At 38.7% G+C, this 14,571-nt stretch overlaps 1 pseudogene; it reads left to right on the top strand.

Annotated features, from left to right (window-relative positions):
* The first annotated feature begins 10,772 nt into the window (after window positions 1-10,772).
* Window positions 10,773-11,321, top strand: LOC102824703 (annotated as a pseudogene).
* The last annotated feature ends 3,250 nt before the right edge of the window (window positions 11,322-14,571 follow it).

The raw sequence follows: 14,571 nt of genomic DNA, 5'->3' as shown, positions 1-14,571 counted from the left end.
CTTTTCCTTCTTTCTTGTCTTCTCAATGACTTTTTGCTTTCTTCATGTATGATGTTCTTGACATCATCCCACAATAATTCTGGTCTTCTGATCCTTCTTACCCCATCTTTCTTCTGTCTCTGTCTTAGGGTAGTCTCACTGGCCATCTCTCTCTCTGACATGCTCTTCTCCAGATATGTGATGGTTAATTACATCACTTCATTCGTATCTTCCCTTAAATGTCTTCAGAGTTAGGTCTTTATTTGAAATATGAAACAGTACCCCTTCCCAACCTCCACACCTGGTTCTTGTTGTTAAGTGCTGTCAAGTCTGTTTTGACTTATAGCGGTCCTGTGTAGGGTTTCTGAAGAGCATCAGGTGAGTTTGAACTGCTAGACTTATGGTTCAAACTGACCTTATTCTAGTGCTTATTCTACAGCACCACACCTCTTTTTACTGCCTTTTTCTTGTATATAGCAATATCACATGCAGTAGTATATCGTTAAATTCACTCATTTATTTCTTGCATATAAATTGTCTACTCCCCTGGAGATTTGCATTCTCAGAAACCCTAAAAAAAGTTGTACTCTATTCTGCAATCACAAATCATTGTCTACCCTTGTCTGATAAAAAATAAGTTTCATGAAAGTAACGATGTTTGTTAACATATCTCAAATGCCTAGAAGTGCTGGGTACATTCAGTATTTAGTAAATAAATGATGAATGAAGAAATGAATGAGTGAATATTACAGTTTTTCCTCTACAGTTCTGGTGTGGTGCTGTAGGATAAACACTGGACTGCTAACTGTAAGGTTGCCAGTTCAAACCCACCAGCTGCTTCTTGGAAACCCTGTACAGGATCACTGTAAGTTCGAACTGACTTGATGGTACTTAGAGCAACAACAATGATATCTTCAACACTCTAAGGGCATATTCTCTATCTTTATTTATCTGTGTCCTCCTTAATACTTAACATCGAAACATGATGATGTCTATAGCCAACCTCAAAATCTTCTTTATGATGAACTTCATGTATTGACCTAATTTGCATGCTTTGCTATGTCATCTCTTTTCATCTATAATGATCCTATGGATCATTATAGTTTATCAAAGTTAGTTTATCAAAGTAGTGCTATAATGGGAAAATTTGGTTAGCAAGTATTTTTGGTGTATCAGCTGGAAAAAGCCAATTTAGAAAGCCATCATAAAATTGAATGAATAAAACTTGAAATTCTAAGTCATGGGTTGTGAATTCAATTATTTAGGAAAAGAACTCTTGTGATTTAAACTTCATTCTGGATCCATTATATAATATCAGTCTTTGGTTTTATCACCCCTCTGGCTCATGCTCTATCTCAATTCAAATATATAACATTTCCTCATCAGAAAAAGAATAAGCTTTAGACCTAAGAAGAAAGTGACTATCTAGAAACAGACATAAAAGAAGATGAATATATTTTGCATAGGCTTTGATCCCCCCTATCCTTATAGAAATCCACTCATACTAAAGTGCCAGTGTGTTGAGTCTTATTGAAGCAGATGTCTTAATTCTAGCAACTTCCCTGAAAACATAGCAATATATCTTACTTATCTACTGCTACTATGATGGGAATACCACAAGTAGATGGTTTTAAGAAACAAAAAATCATCGTCTATCAATTTTGGAGCCTAGTCCTGGTGGTGTGGTGGATTATCCATTGGCTGATAACTGGAGGACCAGCAGATCAAATCCACCAGCCACTCTTAGAGAGAATGAAGAGGCTTTCCACTCCAGTAAAGATTTATAGCCTCCAAAACCCTATAGAGTCACTATGAGGCAGAATGGACTTGATGGCAGTGGATGAATTTGGGTAGTCCAAAATCAGTGTCACTCTAAGGGAAGACTTTCTCTCACTGTTGGTTCTGGGGAAAGGCCTTTGTCTCTTTTTCACATTGCTGGGAGATCTCCATGTGTCTTGTTATCAATCTTCCCTGGAATCTAGGAGCTTCACAGTTCAGAGTCCTCAGCTTTGAAGGACTTACTCCACTCCAGGTTCATCTTTTTTGGTGGTAATAGTTCCCGCTGATTTCTGCTCACTTTTCTTTACTTTGATATCTTGTAAACAAAAGGTAATGCAGGTCCCATCCCAAGAAAACTCCCCTTACATCTGATCAGGGCTGTGCCAGGATTTAGTGTTGTACTCCACCCTTAATCCATTTACTGGTTTATCACATTGATTACATCATCAGAGATCATCACCCCTGCTACACTGCATCATTATGAAACTCTCAAGCCACTGAAAAAAGACAAATATTTGGGGAAGACACAATTCAACTCATGACACTATAACTATTCGAAAGCTGGGTTTGATGCAGGATTGTGGTTCAGTACAATTCTTCTGCCTTCCTTTGACCCCACTCACCTGCCACCTCATGCCAGTGTGTATATTCTGGGGGTCTTCTTACATTCCCATGTCCTGAAGTCATTTAGCTTCAATAACTTTTATTCATCTCCTTCAAGGAGAATGGTGATTGTACACTTAAATTTTAAGGTGACATGAAGATGGGAAGTATAGCAAAAAATAAAGATCCAATGCAGATTGAAATATAATGACATTTACTAGGGACACAGATGTAAATGTCAAGTGTAAAATGGAGCCTCAAGCCTTAACAACTTGATATATGGGGGAAATTTGGGAGTTTAGTCCACTGCATATACAGTATGACTCAAATATACTGTGGAAGGGATAAAAATAGAAGTTAGTCCACTTTAAGCATTATAATGTATGTAAGAGGAATCATAGTCACTCTTCTTCGAATGCTTGGATCATATTTGAGATTGTTTCTTTGGGCTTCGGGAAACACTTTAGAAGATTTTTTTGGCTAGTACAGAGCATTCAGCAGATGAGGAGTTAAGTGAGGGGAATTTAAGTGAAACCACTTAAAAATAGTTGAAGAAGTGGGTAAGATTTGTCTGAAAACAGAATACTTTGTGAAAACAAAAGGTCTAGAAATACTGAAATCTTTATCACAAAAGGTAAAGGGCATTGAATCTTCATTGGCCCAGAAGAAAAGTTTAGATTCAATATAAGCAAGTTAGAAAGGGTTGCTGTTAAGTGCCGTCAAGTCAGTGCTAACTCATAGTGACTCTGTATAGGGTTTCTGAGGCATGACTGGGAGTTTGAACTACTGACCTTTCCGTTAATAATCCAGGGCTGATTCCAAAGTACCACAAAGGACTATAAATATCTTGTTGTCAAGTGCCATCAAGTTGGGTTCTGACTCTTGACAATTCTGTATAGGGTTTCTGACCTCGGGGTGAGCAAACATGTGCTTATATATGTGTGTGACTATTTGGGGAGAGTGGGCATTGTAGAATAAGCACTAGACTGCTAGTCAGAAGGTCAGTGGTTCAAACCCAGCAGCTATTCTGGAAAACCTCATACAGGGTCACTATGAGTCACAACTGACACAACCACATATATATGCAGTGTAACACAAGGAAGAACTGTCGGAGAAAAACGAGGTTTTGTGCTCCCGCAAAGATTTACAGTCTCAGAAACCCTCTCTATACGGTCTCTGTGAGTCAAAATTGACTCAACAGCATTCATCATCAACAACAAGGAAGAACTAACAATTTGGAATGCGACATTGTGAGCAAGTGGTTTCCATCCCCAAAGGTGTCAATGAAAATTCAGATGGTCATTCATTTAAAAGTTTTTTTTATCAAATCCCTGGGGACTGTTTAGGTGACTCCTGAAGAGCCTTTCAATACTAACACACTCCAATATGATAATCTTTCATTGAAAAATGAACCTTGGCCATAAACTCCTGTGCTTGAAGCTATTTTACTTCTCTGAGTCCATGAGATTTACTCCTTTCTTTCATTTCTCATCAGCCTTTTCCAATGCTCACTTTTCTACCCAGTCAAGTGTAAGTGATTAGAAACTCTAACTCTATTTCCAGCAACTATGCTAGAATATTTTGCATTTAATTTGCATCATGATGCTGATTAGTACTTATTACCTGCACCCCAACTCCAATCATACTGATAAAGTTTGGGGGTAAAGATAAAAAGAGGAAGTCTGTTAACAGAATACTGTTGTTGTCCGTTGCTGTCAAATAGGTTCCAATGCCTGTCAACCCCATGTACAATAGAACAAAACTCAGTGCAGTTGTGGGCCATTTGCACAACCATTGATGTACTGGAGGTCACTGTTGTATCTACAGCATCTTCCAACTTACGGGACTCACTTTTCTCACTATGTTGTCCAATGCATGCTGTGACCCACAGGGTTTTCAATGACTAATTTTAAGAAGCAGATAATCAGGAATTTCTTCTTATTCTGTCTTGGTGGTAGTGGTGATGGTGTGCCATGGGGTTGGTTCAGAACTCATAGTGACCCTGAATAGCATTTCCAATGCTGTAAATCTTTACGGGAGCAGAAAACCTCATCTTTCTCCCATGGAATAGCTGGTAGTTTTGAACTGCTGACGTTGAGGTTAGCAGCTCAACTCATGACCACTACATTACCAGAGCTCCTTTATTCAGGCTTAGTCTTCATACAATCCAGCTGGATTGGAGGAAGACTCATTAACATCCTATGCTAATCAAATGATACAACCTTGCTTGCTGAAAGTGAAGAGGACTTAAAATACTTACTGCTGAAGATCAAATACCACATATAGCCTTTGGTATGGGTTGTACCTCAATAAAAAGAAAACAAAAATCCTCACCACTGGACAAATAAATAACATCATGATAAATGGAGAAAAGATTAAAGTTGTCAAAGACTTCATCTTGTTTGGATCCACCATCAATGCTCATGGAAGCAATGATCAAGAAATTAGACAACATATTGCATTAGGCAAATCTGCTGCACAAGACCTATTTAAAGTGTTGAAGAGCAAAGATTTCAGTTTGAGGACTAACATGTTCCTGACCCAAGCCATGGTATGTTCCATAATCTCATATACATGTGAAAGTTGGACAATGAAAAGGAAGACCATAGAAGAATTGATGCTTTTGAGTTATGCTCACTGGAGGATATTAAAGGTACCATGGACTGCCAGAATAACAAACAAATCTGTTTTGGAGGAAGTACAGCCAGAATGCTCCTTAGAAGCCAGGATGGCCAGACTTCGTGTCTCATACTTTGGACATATTCTCAGGATGGAGCAGTCCCTGGAGAAAGACATGCTTGATAAAGTAGAGGGGCAGAGAAAAAGAGGGAGATCCCCAATGAGGTGAATTGGCACAGTGGCAACAATTGTGAGGATGGCACAGAACCAGGCAGTGTTTCATTCTGTTGCACATAGGGTTGCTGAGAGTCAGAATTGACTTGACAGCACCTAACAACAATGACAACAACACTCTCTTAGTCTGAAAACTTTGCTGAAACCTAACTACCATGATGACCTTGGTGGTATGTGCAATACCAGTGGCATAGCTTCTGGCCTCACAGCAGCATGTGAACCACCACAGTATGATACACTGCAATGTGGTGGGAACAAAATGTTAGAAGAGCTTCAACTCTACATAGTTCTAATGATACAGTAGAAAAGAAGGCATAAGTCAAACAAAGGTGAAACCGCAGAAAGAAAAAATGTCTTTAATTCTAAAATAAAATGTTACATTGTTGTTATGTGCCGTGGAGTCGGTTCCGACTCATAATGACGCTGTACAGGGTTTCCGAGGCTGTAAATCTTTACGGGAGCAGAAAGCCTCATCTTTCTCCTGCGGATAAGAGCTACCTAAATGCCCATGCCCAAAGTCCAACTCCTTCTGTCCTGACACCTGAGCCTCAACCATCCATGGTGGAGGGAAAGTAGAAGGACCTGTAGAGTTGGGGCAACTTGCTTCCAGATATCTCTGGGCTTGAGACTAGTCCTGTCTGTTCTACATTCAGATGAGGTCACAGTTCAACTTTTTTCAGAACAATGCCAAATATTCCTAAGTATAGTTATTGGTAGCGTAGTGGTTACGAATCGGGCTGCGAACCTTAAGGTCAGCGGTTCAAAACTACCAGCCGCTCTGCGGGAGAAAGATGAGGCTTTCTACTCCCGTAAGGATTTACACCCTCGGAAACCCTGTACAGGGTCGCTATGGGTCGGAACCGACTCGACGGCACTTAACAACAACAACAACAATGTTTTCAATGGTTAAAAGTCTTATATCTTAATTTTTATGTACCAATTTTATTAGCCTCTATGGTTATGAGTTGGGCTGCCAACCTCAAGGTCAGCAGTTCGAAACTACCAGCTGTTCTGCGGGAGAAAGATGAGGCGCTCTGCTCCTGTAAAGATTTACAACTTCGGAAACACTGTGCAGGGTCGCTATGAGTAGGAACTGACTCCACGGTACTTACCAACCAACCAACCAACCCCATCGAATCAACTTTCTCTTCTTTCTCTCCTGGTTTGGGCTTTTTAGCTTTGACAAATGCTCTTCATAATGATTCTGAGTGATTCCCACAACTCCAACACCAATTAAACTCTTCTGTGACCTTTCTCTGGGCTCTCAATGAATGTTGGTCTGTATACCCCATAGTGTTATTGATCTCTGGCTAATTTTTCATTGTTGCCACTCATGCAAGTTTTGCTTCTTCCTCTTCAGTCCCATTTACTGATGTCTTCTACTTTGTTAAGAGAATAAGGGTTTGTTCAATAAGACTTCATTCCACTTGCCATCCTTGGTCAGCTATATTTCTGCCTCTCTTTTTGCCACTCACCCTCCTTCTAAGGAGAGCACGTTCACTTTGATTAAGTTCTTCAAGTTGAAGGGCTTTCTTCTGTTGATTGTTTTATATTTTTATTCTTTTACAAGGCCACTAAGTTCTACTGGTATTTTTCAAGTGTGGTCAAGTCTCAGTTGTATTTAGGTTAAACACACTTTCCCTTGATCCTGCTCTTTACATCCACCTCCTCGTCTCCCTCACACTTCTCCCCTGCCCAAAGACAAGGTAGGAAATGAAGGTTTTCTAACTCCTCTTTAGTGCAGTGGAATAAAAAATATGGGTCACAGTGTGAAATTGCCTGTTTCTATCCCAACTCTGCCACATTTCATGTGTTCCTCTTTACTTGGATTCACTGAGATGAGTAAGGGTAAGGAACTCTGGTAGCATTGTTGTTGTTGTTAAGTGCCGTCGAGTCGGTTCCGACCCATAGCGACCCTGTACAGGGTTTCCGAGGGTGTAAATCTTTATGGGAGTAGAAAGCCTCATCTTTCTCCCACGGAGCGGCTGGTAGTTTCGAACCGCTGATCTTAAGGTTCGCAGCCCGATTCGTAACCACTACGCTACCAGAGCATAGTGGTTATGAATTGGGCTGCTAATCTCAGGGTCAGAAGTTCAAAACTACCAGCTGTTCCATGGGAGAAAGATGAGATTTTCTGCTCCTGTAAAGATTTACGGCCTCGGAAACCCTGTAAACGGTCGCTATGAGTTGGAACCAACTCCACACACATAACAACAACAATAGTGTCTGTTTCACTGCCTTATTTTGCAAGTTAAATTGGCTAATGTATGAAGGCACATTAACAAGCTTTGAATCCTTTAAAGACTGAGGGTATCTTAGCCATTGTAATGTTTAGTAGCACTTTTCATTTGTGTTGCTGTTACATCTTATAACAGATATCGATATGTGTAACTGTTATTATTAAATATTTCTTCTAGAAATTGAATACCTAAGGAGGAATGCAGACAATTATCAATTTGGCTTTTAAAAATCCTGTTACCTTGTCCTTAGAAGATTATAAAACATGGTTATTATATAAGAGATATTCAGTCATCAGCAAAGTTCTAGTTTTTGTATTGACAGATGTGAATATTATTTGAACCTTGCTGGAAAACTTTTAAATATGAGCTAAGACCTAGAATGTAAAAAAAAAACACTCATTTTCTAAGCATCTGTCTCTTTATAGCTTTAATAATTTCCTGTTGATGTTGTAAAGTGTTGTCAAGTTGGTTCAGGCCCATAACGACCCTCTATGTGTTTCTGAGGAACAGCTGGTGGGTTTGAACTGCCAACCTTGTGGTGAGTAGTCTAGTGCTTATCCTACTTTCCACATCTAGGTCCCAAGAAATCATTTAAACTATTGTGCCAAATGCAAAGAAAGCAAGAAGTAGGAGATCTAAAAGCAAATGATTTAAAGCATACATAAAGTAGAGATTTTTAAAATAATCTATTCCAAAAAGCTAAATGCATAGACACATATAGAAACTATATAGATATATAGACATATACACATGTTTATTTTCTCATACGTCACTTATAAAGCATAATACCTGAGTTATACCTTAAAAGTTATTTCAAATTGCACCATAAACTACCAGATAGATGAGACTTACAGTGACAAGTTAATCAACAGTGAACCGCATATATGTCTCCTTATTTCTTACATCCTGTTTCAGTCTTCTTCTTAGGCCATTGTAATTTAATCTATACACTTAAACTAATTTAGAGACACTTAGGAAAATGTCCCATGTATTTGTGTTCTCTTATTAATATGAATGTACCTTACGTTGCTGTTGTTGTTGTTAGGTGCCATCAAGTTGGTACTGACTCTCTGCATAACAGATCGAAACACTGCCTGGTCCTGGACCAACCTCACAATTGTTGCCACGCTTGAGTCCATTGATGCTGCCACTTGGCCAATCCATCTCGTAGGGGGTCTTCCTCTTTTTCTCTGACACTCCACCCTACCAAACATGAGATCCTTCTCCAGTGACTGGTCCCTCCTGACAATATGTCTGAAGTATGAGAGATGAAGCCTGGCCATCCTGGCCTCCAAGGAGCATTCTGGCTGTACTTCATCCAACACAGACCAATTTGTTCTATTGACAGTTCATGGCACTTTAAATATTCTCCTCTAACACCATAACTCAAATGCATCAATTCTTCTACGGTCTTCCTTATTTACTGTCCAGTTTTCACATCCATATGTGGTTATTGAAAATACCATGGCTTGGGTCAGGCACACCTTAGTCCTCAAGCTGACATCTTTGCTCATCAACACTTTAAAAAGGTCTTATGCAGCAGATTTGCCTAATGCAATACGTCATTTGCTTTCTTGACTGCTGCTTCTGTGTGTGTTGATAGTTGATTCAAGAAAAATGAAGTTCTTGAAAACTTTGATCTTTTCTCCATTGATAAGAATGTTATTTATTGGTCCAGTGGTGAGGATTTTTGTTTTCTTGACATTGAGATGTAATCCATATTGAAGGCTTTGCTCTTTGATCTTCATCACTAAATGTTTTAAGTCCTCTTCACTTTCAGCAAGCAAAGTTGTATCCTCTGCATATTACAGGTTGTTAACGTGTTTTCCTCCAATCCTGATGCCATGTTTTTCTTCTTAAAACCCAGCTTCTTGGATTATTGGCTCAGCATACAGGTTGAATAAGTATGTATCAACTTTATGTATCAGTCAGCTATTATTACACTTTTGTTATTGTTGTTGTTAAGTGCCATCAAATCCTTTCTGGCTCATCGCGTCCCTATATAGGGTTGCCAAGGAGCAGCTGCTGAGTTTGAACTGCTGATGCTGCATTTCAAATGACCTTGCAGTCCAATGCATTACCCCACAGAACCACAACAGGGCTCTATTGTTACAATGATGCTGCTTCACTAAACAGTGCAAACTTCTGCAGCTGACATTAGTAAGTATCGGTGGTAGCAGTATTATTTTAGATTGAACATAATCTTATTCTAGCTCCAGCTATGAGATGGTTTTAAGACTATTCTATGCATACCCCATTTTTCTTTCCCCAGAGCTTCACCAGAGTGAATCACTGAATCACGACAGACAAACTAAAGCATGCAAACACATAGGAAGTTTCCTTGGTGCTTAATAGCTACTCATATTCCACAGATCCAAGCAAATTGCATGGCTAGTCCCAAAGTGATGGGTGCAGGGAACATTCAGTGAAGTCAGAGAATAGAAATGAATGGGTGTTTCATGAGGAATACTTCAAATTTCTGACATAAAAGGGCCTGTGTGTTAAATCTCATGGAAGCAGATGTCACAGTTCAAGCACTCGAATCTCTCCCTAAAAGCAAAGCTCTATGTCTTACTTTTCTATTGCTACTATAATAGAAAGACTGCACTTGCTCTTTTGTTCACAATTACTCACATTCCTCTGCATGTAAAAAGTCCAGGGTTAGGGCAGGAAAACCTGAGTAATCTTGTAGTACCAGAGGACTAGTAGAGATAGATGTTGTTGGTGTTATAAGTGCCATAGAGTTGTTTCCAAACCGTAGCAACCCTGTATAGGGTTTCCAAGGAGCGGCTGGTGAGCTTGAATCATCAACTTTGAGTTCAAACCAACTTCACAGTTCAGTGCATTAACCCACAGTGCCATACCAGGTCTCCTGTAGTAGACATAGATAGGTGCCATCAAGTTGATTCCAACTCATGGCAACATATGTACAACAGAACAAAACAGTGTCGGGTCCTGTGTCAGTCTCACAAGTGGCAGCTTGTATAAGGATGTGTTAGCACTTACTTTCTAAGCCCTTGGTGTGTGGAAGGCTAGAGTTCACAGTCCAATTCCCAACTCTATTTTGAGTCTTGACAAAAATTCATTTTCCATTCTTAGCAAATGAATGTCAAAATATTTAGCAATGCCAGTTGTCTCTAGTGCTGTGACCCTACTCTTGGGCAAGGAACATCAACCCTATAAACAATAGGAGCCTATCATTATTTGTTAATAATCAGCTTGGGCATTTTGTTTTCCACCATGACAAACAAAGCAGGGAGCTTTCCTTCCCAAAGGGTTGCATAGAATATGCTGTCAGTCTCATATCTTCTATCCACCATGGCTTCTTCTGATATCTAGGTGAAAGAACTGGAGAAGCGTGCCTCAGGCCAAGACTTTGAGCTGATCCTCAGCCCTTGTTCAAAAGAATCGGTCCCAGAATTTCCCGTCTCCTCTTCAGAGAAGAAGGATCGTTCCCTGGAGGAGATCCAGAAGAAATCAGAAGCTGCAGAAGACAAGACGCAAGTCCCATGAGGCTGAGGTCTTGAAGCAGCTTGCTGAGAAAGGAGAGCCCAAGAAAGAAGTGCTTCAGAAAACACTAGAACAACAACTTCAGCAAAATGGTGGAAGAACAACGGACCCACAAAATGGCCACCAATTAAGAGAACTGAGAGGCAAAAATGGCCACCAACCTGGAGCGTTTGTGAGAAAAGGAAGAACAAAGAACCCAAAGATCCTGCTGATGATACTGATGCTGACTCATTCGTTCTGAGAACTGACTTCCTCCCCCTCTGCTTCCTAAATATCCAAAGACTGTACTGGCCAGTGTCTTTCTTTATTTCCCTCCTCACAAATATTCTAGAAGCCGGTGTAGGACTGTATAGGTAGATTCCAGACTGTATGATGTTGTTTTAGGGGCTAAAGGTGAGAAACAGAAAGTCTTTTAATCTTTTTTCTAAAGTGGTGAAGTCTTTCAAATGTAGCTATTTTTCTTGTTGCATCTTTCTACTTCAGTACACTTGGTGTACTGGGTTAATGGCTAGCACTGTATTGACTCTGTGGAAACATGTTTGTGAAGAATATGTAGTGGCGTCTTTCAAAACTTAGATGCTGAATATTTGTTCACTTTTAAATCCCAGTTCTGTCCCGATTTTACCAGATGCTGCTGTACTTGGATGTTTACTAAAACTGCACCATGTTGTTGGTGGCTGCAAAAAAAAAAAAAAAAAGAAAAGAAAAAAAAAAAGAAGCAATGTCGTGTTGTGATGTCTACAAAACTATTTAAAAATGTTTTTCTATATATGAAGGGGCATCAGAACATTTGTGGAGAAATGAAATGGAAAGATCATTGAATTTTCCCCACAAACTTTTTGAAGCCCCTTCATACTAGTGAAAGAGATGCAAAAAACAAAGTAAAATGATAGCCTTTCTAAAATCTAGATTTAAGCAGTACATGTGTTTGTTTATCATACTAGTCTTTCCTATTTTCTTTATTTAAAGAGTATTTCAAAGGAAAGAGTAGTGAAAATGAGCTAAAATAATGCCCCGTCTAAAGATCACCAAAGCAATCCAAAGAAACCTTTCTAAGAAAGTGGAAATCTCAGACAAAAACGAACAGTCCTTGGTTGATTATAAAATCAATATTGGGGAAACCATGTTCCTAGTTTACACTCTGTTGCTCATGAAGTGATGTCCCCTTCTATTTTAAATGTGTCTACAAACATGTAGGATATTCACATTATTACAAAGCATGCACTTTAATACTGAATGAATAAAATGTACAAATGAATGTCTGAATACATGAATTATTTAACAATTTCAGTGCATTGCAATCTGTATGCACAATTTACTTAGTAAAATTCTAGCACTCTCTGTAACCTAGAAGTTAAATTAGCTAAACTAATGTGAATTGAAATAAAAATTGATCTTTAAGGACACATAGTACATTGGTACCAAATATTTTTTACATAACGAAATAGCATAACTCCAGAGAGGACTGAAAATTATTTTACATGTCATTTGAAAACATATTTGGAGAAGTAGAAAAAGAAGCAATCAATTATGGTCATGTACCTCATTGTGTATGTTGCATACATTTGTGATATTAAGAAGGGAAATTCTTCCTGTGAGCTACCACATACTGGGTAACCATGCTGAAACACCACATTTTATTTTAACAAGAAAAAAAATAATGAAATTGTTCTATCTTGATTTCTTTAAAATTCCTGGAGCAAAACAATTCAATAGATCTGATTAACATGTTGATATTACATAGCAAGATTGAAAATATGAATAGTCATATTTGGGTAAAAGTATGTACTTCTTGGGAGACACAGAATATATAAGATATTGCCCTATGGTCTGTCCTCAATTGTAATATCAAAGTTTCAAATTTTTTGAACTTTATTTTTTAAGTTGATAAAAAGCAAAGTGACATGTTCTTCTCTCAGTTGTCTTTTATTGTTAAAAGAACAAAATTCAACTATTCCTAAAGGAGTTAGATGTATTAATAAACTATTATAATTGAAAAATTCTGTCTGTATAGGATGAACAACAAATATGATTAAGTTCTATAGAACAATTGGAATACTGGTGTAGTGCTGTAAGATAAGCCCTCAACCATAAGTTGATTTGAACCACAAGGTCGGTGGCTCAAATCCACCAGCAGCTCCTTGGAAACCCTATACGGGGTCACTATGAGTCATAACTGACTCGATGGCACTTAGCAATACCACCAATAACATAGAATAACTGAGGAAAAAAAAAACAGTTATTTATTTTATGGTTGCCAAATATTGAAATGCATATGTTCAAATTTCCTTATTTATTAATTTCAAACATTAAGACCCAAAGAACTGGACACTTGAGGTTGGGCATGTGATCAGACATAGAACTGGAGTGGGCCTCTTTGTTTTGAGATAGACCATCTTCAATCAAGAAATACCTATTTAGTGACTACCCGGGATGCAGTCACTATGCTAGCAAGACCAACATGTTCCTAGAAGTTGATAAGGGAAAACAGATATAGAAGTAAGTAGAAGACAGTGTGATAATTGTTTTACATCTGAAAGATCACTTTACACACATATGAGAGAGTTTCAAAAAGTTCATAAGAAAATGGAACACAAACATATATAATTTTTCCATTTACCTTTAGTTTTTCTTTTTTAATTGTGAATTGGGTGAAGGTTTAAAGAGCAGATCAGTTTTCCATTCAACAATTCATACACGTTGTGTTCCATGTCATTGATTGAGATCCCATCATGAAACATCACTTCCTCCCTATGTTTCCTGTTTCCATTCCTGACTTTCCTAATCCTTTTAAACTGAATCTATAGGTCAATGACACACTTTTGAACTCAGATGGTTGATTATTCTAAGGTGCTTGTACTCCCCTGATATTATTTCTTTTATAGACCATCTTCTGTTTAGTTGATGAAGCCCTCTCATGCTAGTCGTGTCTTCAGAAAGGAGACAATATCTTAGATGTCTTTATAGACGATCTGCCAGTGCATCTGGGCCTTGATCGAGGAAGAATTGTTAAGTGATGATGGGAAAATGTGTGGACAGAAGCAACAGCATGTGGAAGGACAGGTTCCTGATGGTTCGTGTCTGACTTTAATGTGCATGTCAGTAAGGGTGAGACTTTTATTGGGGGAGGCCTAGGCATGAAAGTTCCTCACATGCTGTAAGATAAAAAGATAAAAAACCATAAAACTTGTGTGGAAAACAATAAAGTGATTAGACTTGTAATTTAAGAAGATCGCTTAGTAACAGGAAAGGAAATGGGTGTAAAACCATAATGGAAGTGCAGAGACTGATTAGGACTAGATACAGCAATGCTGTTGCTGTTAGTATCCTGCCATCAGGTGGATTCTGACTCATGGTGACCCCTTGGGTTGCAGAGCATAAGTGCTCTGTAGGCTGTTCTTGGCAGGCACTGAATGGAAGCAGATTGCCAAGGTGTTTCTACTGTAGTGATGTGGGTCAATTTGAAAAGACAGCAGTTAAGTTAGCGGCCAATTTGAAGCTATTTCCTTCTCCTAGGGACCTCATGGAGCACTAAGGATGCTATTTCAGATACAACATGGAGGAATGAAAGTGATCAATGCTAATGTAAATGAAAGGAAAGGGGAAT

This window comes from Chrysochloris asiatica, unplaced genomic scaffold (assembly GCF_000296735.1).
Source record: "Chrysochloris asiatica unplaced genomic scaffold, ChrAsi1.0 scaffold00041, whole genome shotgun sequence".
Classification (NCBI taxonomy): Eukaryota; Metazoa; Chordata; class Mammalia; order Afrosoricida; family Chrysochloridae; genus Chrysochloris; species Chrysochloris asiatica.
This window is presented reverse-complemented; position numbering and strand designations above follow the sequence as displayed.